The sequence below is a fragment of the Marmota marmota genome, unplaced genomic scaffold (genome assembly GCF_001458135.2).
Source record: "Marmota marmota marmota unplaced genomic scaffold, marMar, whole genome shotgun sequence".
NCBI classification, from domain to species: Eukaryota; Metazoa; Chordata; class Mammalia; order Rodentia; family Sciuridae; genus Marmota; species Marmota marmota.
In genome coordinates this window covers 4,934,469-4,955,130 of record NW_026000168.1, presented here as the reverse complement: position 1 = coordinate 4,955,130, position 20,662 = coordinate 4,934,469, and positions in this window count along the sequence as shown.

Here is a 20,662-nt window from a genome sequence, read left to right as displayed (position 1 = left end):
GGGGAGAGAGAGAGAGAGAGAGAGAGAGAGAGAGAGAGAGAGAGAGAATGGAAGGAAGGAATCAAAATTAAGATGAAGCCTTCCAGGACACCCCCAGTGATCCTCCTCTTCTAGCCACAGCCCTCCTGCCTACAGTTACCACCAAGTCAGTCCATTCAAAATAGGATGGATTGATTAGGTTATAGCTCTCACTGTCTAGTCATTTATTTCTGAATATTCCTGCATTAACTCAGGAGCTTTTGGGAGGATACCTCATATCCAAACCTTAATAGCCTAATATGACTAGAAATTAAAAGTGGACTTTTCCATTCCTTGATCAATATATTGTGTGTGTCTGAACCATCTGCTTTGTTTTCTAATGAGGAGGATTTAATAAAGGGTGGTCTCTATTCAGTAATGCTAGAGACGAACACAGTTTCACAGGTGTGATGTGTGACACAGGCTACAAACACAGTTGGTGGCCTCTACAGGGGATCACTTTTCTGTGGGGAGTTTTCAAGGGGATGGAGTACATTAAAAACAACAACAACAACAAAAAACCCTTGATGCCTGAATTCCACCTGTTCTTGCTAATTGCACCAATATTCAGTGGTTTCTGGTTGGAATGGCTGTTGTTTTCATTGCTGATTCAACCAGTTTTCCATTGGCAAATCTGCCAGGACAAATTAAATTCCAAGCAGCACAAACATCATTTATCTGCTCGTTCATTCAACAACAATTATTGACAGCTTGTTCTGTGTGAAGGTTGTGTTAAGTAATAGGGGGAAAGTTGTAAATAAGTCTCAAACCTAAGGGAAATTTCTGTCTGGTGAAACATATGAACAAAGAACTATTTATAATTGATTATAATATTTCTGTGGATGATATAAGGTCAGGTTGTACTTGTGAGAAACACACTTACCTGTCCAAAGCCCCCCAATGGGCTAGGACATAAAAGGAACAGGAAAACATTACTTTAATGAAAGTCCTGCAAGATTGGGTGCCTGGTGATCAGGGACACACAGATTGGGTACAATCAGTTATTTATCCCCTTAAAGTGCAAGATCCATCCCCCAGTTCCTCATTAGCTGAGTACTGTGGGATGTACAATCTTCCTGAATGTCACCTAGATTTTAGTGTCTCCTGTTGGGTTATTTAAACAAATATCTTTGGTTTTCCCAACCTCCCTTGGTCCTCCTGTGGTGGAAAATGCCCCTTGGGTTGAGCTCCTTCTGATACTACACAATTTGTTTCTGTTAATCAAGTCTGACCCTTCCTGTCACCTCCCGTTTATCAAGGGGCTGTGAATTTTTACACCCGGATGTTAATTGGTTATAACTCTTTATTCTCCCCACTAGCTGCCTTTCTTACAACCCAAGTCATTTTACCTATAAAACTAAATAAGCTATTCTGAAAATGCACCACCAGACTTTCTATTTCTCATATGCCGAAGGCTCACTCGCCCAGTCTTGGTTAAAGAGGACTTCTCAATATGGTGTCTAAGCTAAGATTGGGAGAAGAGGTAGAAGTTAGTTAGGTAAGGTGTGGAAGTGCAAGTGAGCATGTTTCCTACCCAGGAAGATCAATGTGTGAAAATTCCAGAACCAAAAGGGAGCAGGGGATGATCCCAGAGAAGCTGTCCATCACGTGAAGACCATGTCAAAGATAACAAGGTTCCCATGGGCAGGGCCTGGTCAGAGGGGGCCTGGCAAAAGTCTGGAAGCAGAGCAGGAATTAGTTCCAGAATTTATAGGTGGGAGAAAAATTCATTAGCAAAGCTTTAAAAGAGAAACAGAAAAACCCTTCAACTTTTTAAAAAATCAAATATTTGTTTAATCTACTGGAATCACAAAATGCAGATGATGGAAACAGAGAGCTTATAGATATTCTATATTTTCCTGAGCCGTTAGGAAAAGTTATTGTGATTAATTACAGTGCCTGTTTGAGTTCAGTCATGCCTCATATTTCATAAGGAGTTCTATCTTTTCTCTGCAGACCCAGCCAAATAAGAGCTTTGTTGATACAATTTCTTCTCACAATTTAAATTTTAACAGAAGTAAAATTGCAATAGCACAATTCTTCTCTCTTCTATTGTAGGAATAGAACTCATTCTTTAAAATTGCAGCCACGTGTATGTAGTGATTTTAGTTAAACTGAAATTATTGCATACATCTGATTCTTTCCATCATTGCTTTCATCATGGGATATGTTTCCTGAGGAAAAGGAATCATTTTATTAGGATAGATTACATTATTATATTTTATGAACTGTTGAAATTCTGATAAATTATTGTTGCTAGTGTATTCGTGCCTAAACATTCAGATCTCTGAATATCTAGGATCTATTGCAGCAAATTCAAGATTTTTGACCACCCAGTATATACCCAACTCCAGGGACTTCCCACAGTATTACCCTTATGTATGCTGTTAGAAATATAACCCTTTAAGTATGATTCTACCTAGTCCTGTCTCAAATACCTGCCATGTCAAAGAAACTTAGTAGTAGTAATCCACAGATAACTTAAAAAAATCATCTCTCAATCAAAACTGCAAGGCAAAACCACCAGATTGAGCCAAACAACAACAAAAAGGTAGAAAAAGAGAAAATATGAACTTATGAGATGACCCAGAAATTGAAACATGCTTGTGCTAAATACAATCAGTTGTTTATCTGAAATTCAAATTTAACTGGAAATATTTTTTTTGCTTTTGTTTTTGGCAACCCAACCAGAAGAGGATCTGAAATGTGTTCCACTGGGGCCTCTGACATTTCCTTTTGTCTCCTACCCATGTGCTTCACCTGGGCTGCAAGATTTCTCCTTCCATAAATGCTTCAGAATCGCTCCCCTCCTCTTATGATTAGATATGTGGTATCCCCCAAAAGCTCCTATGTGGAAGTTTAGAGGTGAAATGATGGGGTTATGAGAGCATTAACTTAATCAGTTTGTTAACTGATATGGAAATTGCTAGAGAATTTATGGTTGGGGAAAATAAGTCCTGGACAACACCTCAAACAAAAGATTGTACGTGGTAGAACCCATTGTCCAGATTATAATTGTTTTAGTGAGAAACTATAAAAAATTGGGTGGTAACAATAGGCAGATAGGGAATAATGGGAAGAGGTGGTCACTGGGGTTGGGGGTGGGAGGTGACTTTGGGGTTTATATTTTGTCCCTAGTGAGGAGCGCTCCCTCTGCCATATAGGGATTGAGATTCTTTGAAACCATGAATACTAAGTAAACGTCTTCTTCTCTACGTTTTTTCTTTTCTGGTTCTTTGTTTACAGGGGCAAGAAAAATTACTAAAACACAACCCTATACTGTGCAGTGTGTCCTAGGTCTCAGTTCCCCTGTCTCTCAATCCTTCTGTATATCAATTGTTCCGGCTGCTCTGCAGGAGAATGGCATGGGACGTGTGCTCTTTGGGAAGGGGAGAGATGAGAGAGCAATTGCGAAGCCCTCTGTAGAGGAGTAGGAGGAATGGAGAAACTAAAACTTCCCTTAATACTTTGTGACCTGTTACCAATGTGGAAGTTCTAGTGTCAGTGTGACTGTATCTTCCATTTCCAAGGCTGTAAAATTTAAAAGTGAAATAAGTTTTGACAAAATGAGAAGCTAATTCTGTGATTATGGGACAACTAGATCAGCTCTGTGGTCGGTAAGTGCTTTCTGATCTGTTCTAAATTGGATCCCATGGCTTTTGCCCTCCTTTATGATCCATATGTGATTCTGAATTTGCTGTAGTGCCTGTTCCTAGAAATCAAAGCTAAGTCATAAAATGACAGTGAATTATGTTTCTAATTGTCAGACAAAAGAATTTACCTATAAACTAAAACACTCAGAATTTACCTGTAAATTAAATCAGTCAGTTAACATTCTAGTTGAGAATTACAGTCAAAGGTCACTAAAGGCCAGAAACAAGGAAGAGAACTGTCAATAAAACCATTTTATTGTTGTTGTTGATAAGAAAAATCCACAATTTTTTTTCTAAGTTTTTGTTAATTAGAAAGGGCTTGGACAGCTGACTGTATTTCTATTTCATGAAAAATTTCAAGTTTCTTGGTAGAAAATTGTAATGCTTTAGAAATAATGGCAAAGTCACCTGTTTGCTACATTATTATCATTCTCCTAGAGAATTATGGTTGGGGAAAATAAGTCCTGGACAACATCTCAAACAAAAGATTGTATGTGGTAGAACCCATCATCCAAATGGGCAGAAAATAGTATTATTTTATTGTAATTATAGTGAGAAACTGACTTTAAGATCCTTGGTCCCTCTTAATTACCTTGAAGGTGCTTCTTAATTGGGAGGGTCATTTTGGAAGAGCCACTTTAATTAATTCACACATAAAATATCAAAATATATTACTGTTGCAAGATTTAAAACATTTGTGCCAAAATATATGTCAATTTCTTATAGATTCTCTCCAAATGTTTCCAGTTCTTTCTGTCCATTGCCACTACCAAAGAGGAGGACTCCTTATAATCTTGGCTGACTGTGGTACTGTGGTCACCTGCTTCAGCCTCTGCACACCATCCTTTTTTCCCATCTAAGATCTCCTTCCCTAATGACTCCTGTCCTCATAGGAGGTATTGATGGATTTTCACTTGTGCTGTTTGCTCATTTCTTCATACGAGCCCACCTCCTTTCCTTGGCTTGTGTAGAGCATCCTTTGGGAGTAGATATCGCTTTTCTATCTGTAGCAATGTTCTCTCAGAAGGCCAGGAGGGTCAGAGCATCTCAGACCAGGATTCAGAAGCCTGGCTCTCACTGTGCATGAACTTGAGTAAGCTGCTGTCTTTGAACCTGTTTCTCATCTGAGAAACTGGGGTCACAATGACTATCTCAGAGAGCAATGGTGAAGAGCAATGAAAGAATTGTAGCGTGTCAATAAACAGCACAAGTGCTACATGTTAGCTAATGGATAGAAAATCCTTTAGGAAAAGTCTTCTCCTCACCTCTGGTGTTCCAGGCTGAGATTCCTGAGCCTGACCTTTAAAATGCCTAATTCTCTGGCTCCACCAGACCCCTCCACTTTTATAGCCATCCTATGATGAGATTTCAGTGTTCATTTCTTTGCTTCTTATGCATAAGAAAACGAGCCTCAGAGAAGTTACAGAACAGGCCCAGTTACCTTTCATCACTGTGAAAAAAAATACCTAACACCAACTTAGGCAAGCAGCAATTCACATTGGTTCATGGTTCACTCCATGGTCAGCCAACTCTCTATTTTAGACCCAAGGTCAACCAGAACATTTTGGTGGAAGGGTGTGGCAGAGGAGCACAGCTCTCCTCGTGGTGGCCAAGAAGCAGAGAGAGGAAGGAGAAGGGACTACTGGGGAGAAACATTCTTCCAGGGAGTCCCCAGTGACCCACTTCCTCCAGCCACCTGCCCACAGCTACCACTGTCAGTGCATTTAAACCAGAATGGACTAACTAGATCACAGCTCTGTAATCCAATTGCTTTGCCTGTGAACATTCCTGCATTAACACAGGAGCTTTGGGGGACACCTCACATCCAGAGTGCAACACCCAGTTAAATGGCTGGTATGTGTGTCAGATAGTAGTTAATAATAGGTTTATATCAGAATCTAATGTCATGGCTACTGAACTCTTCAAAGAGATTTCCGTCTGGGATGAGCTATTGCTGTACGGGAATACACAATATACTTTTGAGTACCTTTGTTGCAAGTATTTACACCTCAAACCTAACTTTTTTCCACTCTCCCTGCTTCTCCAGTTTCTATTTCAATAACTCTGAGTACTTTCCCTTCCTTGCTGGATAAGTACACACAATTTAAACTTTCTCTACCCTAACTGAGCATATCAGATTGCTCTAACCAGAACCACAGTGGACTGTGTTACCTTGTGTTTTCTCTGGTGATTGATAGGAACAAAACACTGGACCAACCTCGGGAGTGAGGAGCACACCTTCTTCCTCTTTTACACATCCTAAATTATGTACAAAAACCAAACATGATAATAGATAGTACACAGATACACAAAAGAGAATAATTAAGTTCTGTAGTCATCTTTTGAAATTTGTGGTGTTTTATTGTTTAGGAGGCTATCTGTTCGACTTGGATCCATTTTTTTTTCTGAACCGAGTTTTATTCTTGAATGTTTAGGTCATGGAAAATAAATTTTCCTCTTCTAAGCTACCATTCTGCTGACTTCTTAGGCTACTCATTTTCTTTCAGTAATAGTGTCTTGCAAAACTGTAGCACAAGACCACAGACTGTTGGCAGGAAGGTGACGCCTCCTGACACAGTACTTCCTTCCCCAGGGGAGCTGCAGTATGGGGTCTAATATTAAGTCCTTTGTGCCTGGTCATCTGGGGAAAACCAGCACCTCCTATGGTCCAACTACAAGGTCCCTCTGGACTCCTCCCCTTTGACAGCTCCTGTAACTAAACAGCCCACTTTATCATGGGGTCCTGCAAAGAACTAAGGCAAGCCTCCCATCCTCTTGATACAACAAAGCCTACCTCCAACAGCCCATGGTGATCCATTCTGTTCCCAAGTGCTGCCCCCATTGTGGGCCTGCATGAGATAGTGAGCTCTCCTGAGACTTGTGTGCTGTGCATATGACTGATAAACTGCTACCTCTCATGTACCAGTGTTTGGCCCTTTCCATTACCCACTCTTGCTAAGGGGAGACAATGAAATCAGGATCCCTCACCTTGCCTTCTAGAACCACCCCTACTTCCCTCCATACTACCCCTGTTTAACTTTGAGCAACCACTGACCCTGACCTGACCTGACAGGTTCTCCATTTCTGTTGTTGTTGTTGTTGTTATTTCAAGAATGAAACATACATACAGGAAACAGTGCAGCATGTACATTTTGGGAATTAGCTTATTTTACTCAGTGTAATTCTCTGGAAATTCATCCTGGTTACTATGTGTATAAATACTTCCTTCCCAGATCTCCATCTTGTGGATGTATCATTGTTTACCCGTTTACCACTGAAGGACATCTGGGTTGTTTTCAGTCTTTAGCTCTTTCAAATCATGCTGTTATAAACATTCACATACAAATATATCAATTTTCATATCTCTACAATCAATGTCCAGAAGCGTAATTGCTGGCTCATATGGAAACTGCATGCTTAATTGTTTTTTTTTTTAAGGAGCATCCAACTTGTTCTGCACCATGTTTCTATCATTTTTCACACACCCACCAGCAACATATTAGTGTTTCATTCTTGCCATCCTTGCAAGCCTTTGGTATGCTCACTAGTATTGTATACAGGTATATCTTAGTGTGATTTAATTTGAATTTCCCTAATGGTTAATGAAGTTGAGCAACTTTTCATGTGTTATTTATCACCTCCCTATCCTCCTTGGTAAAATGTCCCTATGGTATATCTTTTTTCTGTTTTCAAATCAAAGTGCATGTTCTTTTCCTGTTGAGCTTAGAGAGTTTTTAACATAGTCTCGCTTCTAGTCCTTGGCCAGATATGAGGTTTGCAAATGTTTTGTCCTGTTCTGTGGGCTGGAAGATTGGTTGAGTCACATGTTTGAGTCTCAATGGATGGCATTAGAGCAGATTGTGCTAAGTGAAGCTAGCCAATCCCTAAAAAACAAATGCCAAATGTCTTCTTTGATATAAGGAGAGTAACTAAGAACAGAGTAGGGTCGAAGAGCATGAGAAGAAGATTAACATTAAACAGGGATGAGAGGTGGGAGGGAAAGGGAGAGAGAAGGGAAATTGCATGGAAATGGAAGGAGACCCTCAGAGTTATACAAAAGTACATACAAGAGGAAGTGAGGGGAAAGGGAAAAATAATACAAGGGGAATAAATCAATGTCAGTAGAGGGGGCAGAGAGAGAAGAGGGGAGGGGAGGGGAGGGGAGGGGGGATAGTAGAGGATAGGAAAGGCAGCAGAACACAACAGACACTAGTATGGCAATATGTAAATCAATGGATGTGTAACTGATGTGATTCTGCAATCTGTATATGGGGTAAAAATGGGAGCTCATAACCCACTTGAATCAAAGTGTGAAATATGATATATCAAGAACTATGTAATGTTTTGAACAGCCAACAATAAAAAATTTAAAAAAAAAGAACCTTACTCTAAATATGAAAAAAAAAAAAGAAATATTTGGTGATGACAGGCTGAATAGGGGTCCCTCCAACTTGATAGTCCCTGGGCAGGGTTAAGAGGAAATGCCTTACAGTTTTATCAGTGTGCCCATGGGAATGAACCCAACATACAAGGTTGAACACCATATTGCAGTACTGGCCTCCAAGTAGCAGTCACTTGGCCCCTCTGGCCTCATTTCTGTATTTCTTTGATACTCTCCCATCTACCTTTCAGAGGTTGTACCAAAAATATCACAGTAGCACAATAACTTTTAGAATCCTCTTGCCATCTTCCCTTCCTGGCAGTTCTCAATAAATGTATCTCAGGGTTTCTTATTTTTATTTTAAATGAACTTTTAATGGTTTAGAGAGTCTGGGTTTGGAGTCTGTGTGGCCAACTACTGAAATGGTATATGTGTTTATGGAAAATTGCTGAGCTACTATAATCTAAGCTACCTTCTTGGCCATTTGGGGATAATAATAGCACTTATCTCAAGATATTTGTGTGGGAATAAAAATGAGATGGGCTCCCTGAGTGCTCAGCCTTCATTCCCTTTCATTTCCTACCTGTGCATACGAAGGGCTTGACAAATACCAACCACCATTGTGGCTGCTGTTATTGTACTAAGTTACCCCAAAGCAGGTGCCTGGGCAGCAGGTGGGGAGGTAATAGTAGGAGGAGTGTGTTTTTGTGTTATTGTTTTTTAACTTCCCTCAAGCTGAATGTGGCTCTCCATGGATGGAATTCACATTGACTGTTGTTCTGGTTATAATATTTTTCTCCCAACCAGGTGGCAGTTAGGGTGCATGTGTTCCGATGTTTTAAGTTATGTTCATCTCACCCATCTTGCCTTCATGATATCTTGAGCCCCAGCAAACTGCTCTAAAATCTGTCCCTTCCTTCTTTCCCTGGTCTCTGAGTGCTCTCTCTCTCTCTCTCTCTCTCTCTCTCTCTCTCTCTCTCTCTCTCTCTGAGTCTCTTTGGAAGCCTCTTCCATGCTCTCTGGGTAAGTGCTGTGCTAGGAGGGCTGATTTGTCTCTGCTGATTCTGTTCTCATCTTTCTCCCCACCACCTGGTGTGTACCACTCAGGAGCAGATAGAGTGAGCAAGGATGACCCCTTCTCAGAAGCAGTGCATAATATTTCAAATGTTTTCTACTTAAGATCTTTGCTTTCTATCACCACCACATACATAATTAGCAATAAACAGTGCGGCTACTTCTAGAAACTACGACACAAACAGCTTTGCAATGATTCCTCCTTTTAAAAATCTCAAAAGAATTTTCCCCCCAAATTACAGCACTCACTACCTGCCTGAACACATAGAACCATTGGCAAGAATTGGTATACTGATGCTTTGTTAAAATTCTCATTCATTTCCCACTCGATTTCTTACATTTCCAGGCTGATTACTTTCCATTCCAGGGATGCATTTTTTTCCTCTCTACATGGCTGCGTTTGTTTCTTTTTACACCTGTACAATAAGTATTTCTTATAGCCAAGGGGTGAGATCATTAATTTAAAGACAAAATCACAATCTCATGTGGATTTTTCAAAGCAGAAGTTTTATTTCTCAGAAAGTTAAATTCTTCTTCCTTTGAATGGTATTAGAATCATATTGTACTCATTCTTTCCTTTCCAGAACTAACTACTGTGATGCAGGTAATTAAATTAAACTGAGAAGCTCAATTCTTGTCAGCTTTTCATCTTCTATAAATGTATCATTGCAACTGGGGACATAATTTTATTCAGCATTTTAGATTTGGTGCAGGTTGCTTTTGGATATCATTTTTATTTGTCATGTAACCTTCTCATCCATTGACTTGCCCCAGAATATGGATGTTAATGAATTGGAGCATGCATAAAGAGTGGCTAATAAACATGTCTTCAATGAGAAATTCACTCAAGCATGAAATGCAGTCCCTGCCTGCAAGGGACTTACTACCTATTTAAAAACACTAGGAATATACAATGATGAAATTGCATTAGAAGAAAAGGAATCAATAGCAATTTAGATTAGTGATGAAGGAAACCCACCATGCAAGAATAATATCCACTCAAATAATGAGAGGATTCTGACAGTTACTGGGGAAGAGAGGGATGCTGTAGGCTTCATAAGCATAAGACATATCTTTTTAATGAGTGGCTATTATGTGTCAGGCATTGCAGTACAAATGTCATGCTTTATATGTTTCAATTTAGGTAAACCCAATTACATGATTGTTTGTAGATCTGTTTTTCATGTGGGATCAATGCTTATATTTGGGTGATGCTGTGTGGGAATTGAACCCAGGGCTTTGCAGAGACCACACAGCCACTCTATCAACTAAACTATATCCCTAGTCCCACTTAGAGACTTTTAATAAATGCTGGTTAGTGACTCAGGTAAAATTTGAAACCAGAAGTATTTGGGTGCAAAGCTTGGCCTCGATTTGCTCCATCATATTATCAAAATATGCAAATCAATGGAAAGTTGGATTTGATCTGCTTATAGAAAGAAGAGTGATATATAGAGGGACAAAGTGGCAGAGAGTTAAGGATACAGACAGAAATAAAGAGAAAATGTTAGGTCAATATAGTAGCAGGAGAGTGGAAGCAAAAAATATGTATAAAAGTTTGGCATATAGTAATTATATAATTGGTCTAGATCCAATGTTGATCATGCTGACAAATGTGGTTAAGATTGTAGGCTTTGGATTTTTGACAAACTGTTTTGAATTCAAGCTCCTCTGTCTATAAATGATCTCCCTTTAGCAGACTAATAACATCACAAAGAATAGTTGTAATCATTGAGAGCTGGTTCAATTTGGATACAGGTGCATTGGGATGGGGAAATTCATTTCAATGTACAATTATGTGCTCTTCTCTGTTGGTATAAAAAGTATCAATAAGAAGACTTTGGTGAAAAAGGAGTTAATATGTGTGCAAGCATCCACTGCATGTTGAGTGACTGTTTTCAATGTGTTCACGATTTGGGAGCAGGTGCCAGGGTCCTGTGTACCCTGGTAGTGTCAAGGAAGGATTGGGAATGTTGTATGCTCACAATGATGTCAAGGAAGCACTTTGTGTCTGTGTGCAGAGTAGATTGCAATGACAAAAGGGCACAAAACAATGAAACCAATGAGAAAGTTTAGTTGTCACAGAGGTGTCCAGTAGCATGGTCCTGAGTGAGAAGATGGGAAGAAAAAGGTGAGATTCCATGAAGCAAAAGTCATTGGAATCAGATACTGCAGTAGGGAAAGAAGGTAAATTGCCCAGACTGGCCTTGAACTGGAAATCTTCCTGCCTCAGTCTCTTGAGTAGCTGGGATTACAGGTGTGTGCCATCATGCCCAGCTAAGTGCCCACATCTCACTGGCAGCTTGAAGTGTTAAGTCAGCAATATAAGATACTATCCAGTAACCAACCGGTATGCCATTTATAAGACCCAGTTAGTTAACTACATAAAATGTGACTAATTTGTGATTGTTATGCAAATGAAAGTTCAAAAATCTGGTGATCTTGGTAGATTTATGTGTGTGCTTCATTGTTCTACATCCTAGTCCTCTAATTAGACCATATTTCTCTCCCTCTGTTCAGGAAATAAATCTATTGGAACCTATAGAAATGTGTAAAATCTATGTCTGGCAATATTTTAGTTCAAGGGAGTTCAACTTCTGTAGGCTGAGTGGACAAGCTTAGATTAAATGAAAGCCATGATAGTAATACAGTTTTTTAAGATTACACACACACACACATATTCCTTCCTTCCAACAGTTTCCTCTCCTGAGCTTACTTTTATGACATTTAGAAAGAAAGGCTAAATTATTTTGCATTTACAAGTACAATTATGTCCTTAATAATAAGTGGTTCCATTATCATATATTGAAAATCCATATCCCTCACTAAAAAAAAAAATAGATAAAATGCCTACGCAACACTGGGATAGTAATGTCCTATCTATTTACTAGGACTAAAAATCTAATAAAATAAAGTAAGAGTAACTGTTCAACTTTAGAATCCAAGGAAAAACATGTGTATGAAAGAGACAAAAGAAGAATGTGCACACTCACATGATTGCTTGCAAGTGTACAGATGAAGGGGTGGGAGGAAAATTGTGGAATGAGTTTAGTTGTTATCAGGGAGGAAGTGATTTTATCGTTAAATATCTAGAAAAAATAACCCTGTTGTGATACAGTACATTGAATCAAGATATATTAAAAGTATCTCCTTAAAGGTATTTAAAAAGTTTCTTAAAATTAGTTCTGTTACTCAAAGACTTTAAATATTTGGATACAAACATTAATATTTGCATCCTCGACAAAATAAGGAAATGCCAATGACATAGCTGTGCCTCAAAAATAATGATACATTTCCAGGGTGCTTGAGAGGGGGGTGGAGATAAAGTCAAGTTGTGTAGACATCCAGAGGAAGCCACCCCTGGTGACCCAGTGTGAGCTCAGCACTTGGTGGTATGTTTTATACTTGGATCAGGACTGTGCCTTCAGCACCAAGGACAGAGCCTGGGGGCTTTGGGGGCACTCCATAGGGGCTTCTTGAATAAATGAAGGAACTATTCCTCTATTGAAGACTCATAAAAGCCCTGTGCATAAGACACTGCTCTCCCACATTAGAGATGTTAACCTTGGGAACTTGAAGCATAGTAAATAAAATGCCCTGAATCACAGGAAGACATTTAAATACCACCTGCCACCCAAGGTTCTCACAAAGGGCATTCAAAAAGGGGAGAACTCTTTGGAAATGACCTAGTTCATTGTCAAGTGGGACAAACATATGTAGAATAAGAAAATTGGCCAGAATTCTACGTGAGTTTGTTCTTTCAAATGACTATTGTAATTGATCGTATTAAGCTTTGAAATTGTTGAAACTCGTGTACCTCTGATCAAAGCTAAAAGATTGGCTAGCATATCAATATTTAATTTCCAGATAACACAAACATTGTTTTAAAAGGAATGTGAGGTGGGTTTTTTTTAATAGTTAAATATGAACAGATGGCAAGAATAACCTTCAACTTCTTATGGGTTTCTACATCTGACAGTAGCAAGTGCCACATGTAAGATTCACACTTGACTAGACTGGTGACAATTACAGCTACAGCACTAATGACCTACAAGAAGTGCTGATGCAAAACAAGAGGTGGAAAATCACAATACAAAATCTTATATGCATGCTTAGTTTTGAAAGCGAGCTTTCTATATAGTATAAATTTGCACGGTTTGAAATAACTTTTTTCCTTCCCAAAATATTTATATAGTGTTTGTAAATATTCCAGGGTGCCTTCGAGCAATTAGATTTAACCAAAAATAAAATGAAAGATCAACAAGATATGCTAAAGGCAAAATCATAAAATAACATAATATCAGGATATAAAGATCAGGCCATATTGTCTGAGAATAGCAATAAATGAGGTGTCTTGTTTATTTAAATGAAAAGTTATTTATCAGTGTAGCACATTCACTACAATGTAGTGCATGCAGTAGAGTATAATATACGCAGTAAAGTCAACATTGTCAACTTGTTCTCCACAGTATGGATTTTCGAGATTCAGAATTAATATAGATCTAATTTCAGGATAGCTAATTGCAAAGTTTTCAAATAATGATCAACAAGCATTTTTGTCAGATTGAATCAAGGAAGATAAATATATGCCACGTGTGGGTTCTGTTTTTACCTCCACATGCCCTTGGACCCCAGGACCAATGTCACTGTTATCTATTGAAACTGTAGTAGAAGATTAACCACATTGAGTGATATGGCCAGTGCTTTGGTAATTTGAAGTATATAAATTTTATTTTCTAATCAGCTTAACAACCCAATACCACCATGGTATACATGAGAATATCAGGGCTCTCCAGAGAAACAGAACCCAAAGGATGGTAGATGGATAGATAGATAGACATATATTGATATATTCTTGTACATTGTGTAACACAATTCCTTATGATATTGGAATTCCTTATACCTTGTAAGGAAGTGGATAACATAATCGTGTAGAGAAAGAGGTCCCATGGTCTGCTATCTGAGTGCAGAGACCCAGGAGAGCAAGTGTATCATTCCAGTCTGGGTCTGAAGACTTGAGAGCCAGAGCGATGGCTCCAGTTGAAGTCACTTGAAGTCCTAGTTCAAATCCAAAGGCCTGGAACCAGGAAAAGACCATGGTGTCCATTCCAGTTGAAGTGCAAAAGAATATTGTTCCATCTTGAAAATGATCCAGCAGGGACAGTGTGTCCTGTCCCACTCCCCCTCTTTGTCCTGTTCAGGCTTCCAACATACTTACAGTGAGTGCCCCACCACACTGGGGGAGGGCAGTCTGCTTTACTCTGTCTACTGATTCATCTGTTAATTTAATACAGAAGCACCTCCGCAGGCACACTAGAAGTAATGTTTCATCTAATATCTGGGCGCCCCATGGCCCAGTCAAGTTGACACATGATATTAGCCATCAGGGAGATTCATAGATGGAAAGTCCTTCATGCAGAACCAGACAGGTGAGTGCAGAGCACGCTCTCACCCCACAGGCTGCTCCCAAAGCACTGTTCCTTCCTCCCATGCTGCATTGATCTCTTCTCAGACAAGGCCTCAGCATAGTGCAGAAACACTTCTAGGATGTATCCCTTGGTCCATCCTGAGCCTTATGATTGCAAATTATATATTTCAGAAAATAAACTGATAGGTGTTAGGGGGGAAAAAGCAATGGTAACTAGTAGGGGAAGATTGGATCAAAAAGGACTAGAATATGAGTGAAGGGATTTGGAATCTGGACTGAGAACTGTAGGTTGTGGTGATCTAGCTGTCCTAGTTTCCTTGGGTCTCTTCCAGTTGGAAAAGTGAAAGTCTCATGTCCCTGGAAACCCATCAGTCCCAGGCAAGTGGGACCAGGTACCTTACACAGGAAACATGTTGTTGAAGTTGTCTGTGATGGAAATCATTTCTCATTTCCTAACCCATTCCATATGCACACTTATAAAATATGATGAAGTGAATTACTAGAATAATGAAATAAAAGAGGGCAGACAAACTACAAGCTCAAACTTTCATATCAAACTCAACCAATAGAAATTATAAATAGATATAAAAGCAGTGCAAATGCTCTTCCTCAGTTGCTTTACTTACCTTAAGGGGAATGTTACAAGTTGTTTGAAATGGACCCTGGTGCAGACCCCATGGATGCAGAGCTAAGGATGTATTTCCACAGCCCAAGAAGGGAAGCAGCCAGATGAGCACTTTTATGTGGCACAACAGATTGAAGGCAGGTTAGACTTGAATTGGGATACCAGGATGGACAGAGGACAGAAGGGTCAACAAGGAGATCCAGTGATGTGAGTACAGGCATGGAGGAAGCAGAAACAGGGCTAATCCTGAACTTCTCATGAAATGACCTCTTGGGCACTAAAAGCTAAAGAAATTGTACACATCTAAGAAATAATAAAACTAAAGGGAGGAGGTAGATTGATGAGAGAATGAATATGCACATTGGTTGTAAACTGCCTGCTCACCCAAGTCCAAGCAACCCTCATTACTAGACCTTAGAGTCTTTAGCAACTCACCACCTCAGTTCTTTTATCAATAATTGGCAATTTCAATCTTATCTATGCCCAGTTGCTGTGACATATAAAAAGATAATATGTATATATATATATATAAACATATGTGCATACATAGACAGGTACCATTTATATATAGAATATGCCGACATGTATTATATAAAATAGTGCACTGTCTATAGTTGTATATCATGCATTTCTATCTATATGTATATGGCTAGATAGATGCCTGTCATTTAGTACTAAATTGGTACATAGCTAGTGGCTATTCCTTGCTTAATACAGATGTTAAGAAATTATTTCAGCAATAATTATTGCAATCTCCTTTGAACAATGTGTCTTTGATTTACACAGTGAGTCACAATGAGCTGTGAATAAGTATGATTCCTTATTTAACAGGGAATATTTTCTTCCACTGACTTTCAAGCTCTTCAACACTTGCTGGCATTGTATATGCTGATTTTATGCTTGATTTATCCCACAGTTGTTTGATTCCCTCCAAAACACAATGTACTGTTAGAAAGAGACAGAGGGACTCATAATAGAGGCCACTTTGCCTTTATTTGCCTTGTGGGTCCTTGAGAGCCTCTTCTAACATAGTTACCAAGGTAATCATCTTATCACTCCTGAGCACTTTTTCCATTTTCCTTTGCTTCCCTTTGACCCCGTCTCTTCATGTATTTCATGTCATTCTCCAGTCGTGTCTTATGCAGTCTGTTTGAGGATGTGTTTTATAACACTTGGACCCTGTTGATACCACTCTGGTGCCATTTCTTCTCTGCAGTTGCCTTGTTTTTCTAATACATTCAACACAGGAGTAAAATTTGTAATGGCCATGAAGCAGTAGGATGTCTGATATATTATAAATAACAAGAGGAGGGTGTGGACAGAAGCAGGTGGTGGGTGATAGGGAGTGCAGTACCCACTGATGTCCAAGAGGAGAGGGTGTCGGGTCACAGGACCTCTAGGTCTTAGCACAAACTTGAGCTTTCTTTAGAACGTTGAGCAAACCACAGGATGGACTGGCACATACAAAGGATCATTGTGGCTGCTGTGCATGGACCGGAGAAAGGAAGCCACATAACCAGGAAAGAGTCCATAGTCTTGCACAAACCCATGGATTTTCTTTGTGGATCCCAGGTACTCAGTACATAGTAGGTCCTCGGGCTTTACTCCATTTTTCTATGGATGATTTGAACCTGGAAGCCACATAAATCCACAGAAAGGTCTGTGGAAGGATAATGAAGCATAAAGAGGTGGCTGTGAGGCACAGAAAAAGTAAACTTGCTGATCTCCTGACTCTCAGCTATGGATTCCTTCCTTTGAAGACCAGCTGCTGCTAGATGGAATGCAGGGCTATGTCTAGAAAAAAATTTAAAAAGTAAAAAGTCTCTGCAACTTTCCAATGTAAAAGTATGAGCACTGTAGTGAGTTTCAGGCTGCCAATGGAATGTCACTTAGTTTAGGAAGGGAAGGAGATATGCACAAAGAACTCTGTGGACCTGACCCCAGCACAGCTGTGGAGCACATGAGGAAACCAGGGGGCTTCCAGCAGACTTCCTAATTTATCTTTTTTTTAGTCAAACCTTGGATAGCAGTCCCATTTCACCCCTTTTGACCCTTTAACTTCCTTTTAAGGAACTTTCTCTACCTCTGTGAACTTTCCTTGCTTCCCAGCTACACAAGACACCTACACAGAATATCTAAGTCTTGGGATATAATTTTAAAAGTAAATCATTGTGGTTCATGCATGTTTCAGTGTTAATCTGCTAAGAAGTTTATTCAGTTTTTATTTCTCATCCCAGTACTCTTAGGTTGGTAGATTCCTATCCAAATATCATTTTTAATGAAATAGGGAAAAAAGGATTCTATTTAGAACACAGACATACATGATATAAACCCAATTGCTTTTAGTTTAAAGAACACACTAAAAAATCCTCACATTTTCTATAAGCCAGAAACATTTCCTGGAATTTTTGGTTTTGCGACCACACAAATATGTTTCAAGCAATCTTTTTGGTCTAATTATTTCCCGGATGTAGGTGGAGGAGAGCAGATCTGTGGGTGAGCTTTAAAATTGACTCATAGTACCAGACCACTGAAATTTTTCCTCTGAACAGAGGTACAGATCCATTGAATAAGAAACATACTGCAGAACTATCCATTATTCTTGGCAAACTAAATTATAGTCTCTGCTCACTACTCAAGATTAAGTGGTTTCCTCTGGTTTCAGAAGTGATCAGTAAGAGTGACAGGAAGTGGAAAAAGAGAAGATATCCTGGCCAGTACCTTTGCATTACTAATATGATGGAGTCATTAAGACATGGAGAGCATTCTGCAAACCCCAGAACTGTTTGCAGACAAGTGACATTTTACAAAGCCAGGGCTAGCTGAGTTTCCAGGGTGGGTATGAGGATGTCAAGGGCTTAAATTTACACACCTCAAACTGCTAGCTCTTTCCATGTGTAGTGGTTATTAAAAGTAAGTTCTTAATTTGCAAAAGAATCTCTGCTAATGCACCTGCTAATTAAATTACTAATCATGTAATAATCCCTAATGTTACATTACCTGGAAAATGGAATGACAAGGTCATAATCATCCAAAGCATTAGTTTAAAAGACTTGGGGAGACACGTGAAGTGAGCTATGGCTGGCTGAAGAGGTGAGATGATATGAGGACACGCAAGTGGGCATAGTTCATTAAGCCTTCTTCCTGTGCTATTCAGGAAGCTGAGCTCAAAGAGTCTAGCTCATTTAATACCTGGAGTGTACCATTCAGATGGTTGAACAAATGAGATTCATGCAAGCCTCGTCACCCTATAATTCACATCTCATTTGCTCTTTCCTTTGTACTAACATCTGCTATATCACTCTTAGTATCTGGAGAACTCTTGTTCCCACCCCCTCTGAAAATTCGCAGGCCCTGTTCAGACCCATTGACATGATGCATGTTCTGCTTTCTCTTTGGAACGGAAAATTGGGCACCTATAACAGGCTTGTGTCATGCTGAAATGTTAAGGGACACCTTTGCAAATTTATAAAAATTAAACCTAAAGAGGACCAAATACTGCTTTTCCCAACCCCAATTCCCATTTCTGAAATCTCATGTCATAGATGTGTAATTCAGCAAAATGTTTTTTTTCATGCCCACTGAACACTCTCAGAGGAAGGAAGCATCTGGTGTTTCTGATAACCCTATGTGCTGACTTCACAAACCTTCCCCAGGCTTCTAAATGAATCCATGTGAAAGTGTTCAGCCTTCCCATTGTCCTAGGGAGTCACTGACACCCAAATATAGCTGACATGTGGCCTTTCACTCCATCCAAGACCTATGGGCATCTCTGATAAGCTACCACATACTGCAAACTGGTAAAGTGGGTAGCGACTATAGATCTCTTATAAATTGTAATTAAATGCTTTATTTTCTGCAAGGAAATTTTTAGCTCCAAGAGTCTGTTGAACTTCATGGTAAAGAAAGTGAAACATCCCTTTCAAAGACAGATTTTTATAGTCACAATAGTTCTTCCAAGGCTCTGAAGGCATTCAGATGATGGTATATGTGGCCTCCCCAGAAGTGATCACAGCATTTATCTATAAGGTCATTTTATTGAAAATAATTTTATGAAAAATTGACCTCAAGGCCCCCCATATACAAATATTCAGATAGTTTGCAATAGTCCTGGTTGTTTCATTTGGCAAATATGATATACTTTGGTCCACAATAATAAGGACCTCTTTCAAGACTGAAAATGCGAAGACAATTAGTAAGGTGAGGGCCACTGGCTTCAGGAGCTCAATACCTATCTGAGTGGGCAGATGCAAAACCAGTCCTGTGAGGGTTCAGTGAGAGGGGGCCACTCCATGTAGTTCTCCACTGAGCCCGCAGTGATACCAGTGAAGTTTGTGCTGCCCAGGCACAGTAATCTCCCCTTCACCATTTGTGGAAGGAAGGTTTGTCAGTTTTGCAATGCTGTGGCCAAAATATCCAAGAACAGTTTAGAGGAGGAAAACTTCATTTTGGTTCATGGTCTGAGAGGTTTAGTCCATGGCTGGCTGACTCCACTGCTCTGGGCCCCAGATAAGGCAGAATATCATGGCAGAAGGCTACGGAGGAGGAAAGCTGCTCAGGATATTGCACCAGGAGGCAGAGAGGGAGAGGAAGGGACCACAGGGAAGATGCACCCTTCCAGGGCACACTCCAGTGACCTACCTCCTGCTGCAGCCATACCCCATCTTCCTACAGTGCCCACCCTGTTGGTCCATTCAAACTGGGACGGACTGATTAGGTTTAGCTCTCACAATCCCATCCCTTCGCTTGTGAGCATTCCTGCATCGACACAGGAGCTTTGGGGGGGACACCTCACATCCAAACCTTAACAGAAGGGAAGTTGAAGAACAGAAGTGTGATCACGGAATACAAACACCTTGGATTATATTCAAACTGGAACTCAGAGGCTGCTTTCTGAAAGGTTTTGTACCTGAATGAAATCCTTAACCTTGAATAAAAATTAATTCAGCAAAATAAAGAGGGACCGGCTTTCTGGGGAAAGGAAAGAACATAGCATTGAGTCATGGAATGGAATGGCATATCTGGAGAAATGAAGAATTTGGATTTTGTGATGGGGTGAAGTGGAAGATGAGAAGAGACTCTCATAACCCATTCATTTCACCTCTAAATTTGTTTGTATCATCCCACACATGAGTTTTGGGGGGACACCTCACATCTAAACTGTAATATGTGGTATAAGCAGGACTCAGCGATATAAGGAATGAATGCAAAGTGGGAAGGTAAGGATGTTTCCAAGGTGGCCACCCCAACTGAGTCAGCGAGTACAGGAGTAGGTTTACAGGGAAACGTGACTCCTCAGTCACTGGTCCCTCTGAACGTGTAGACTGTTTGTGTGGACGTAGCCTATACACAAAGTATACACATGTGTATGACATTCTAAGAGGAGGGTGGAGATAGAGATGCTTTCTGATTGACCAGGACATCAGTGGTAGCTTCAGTTGTACAAGTGGACAGTATCCCTCAAGGATTTTGCATGAAGTGAG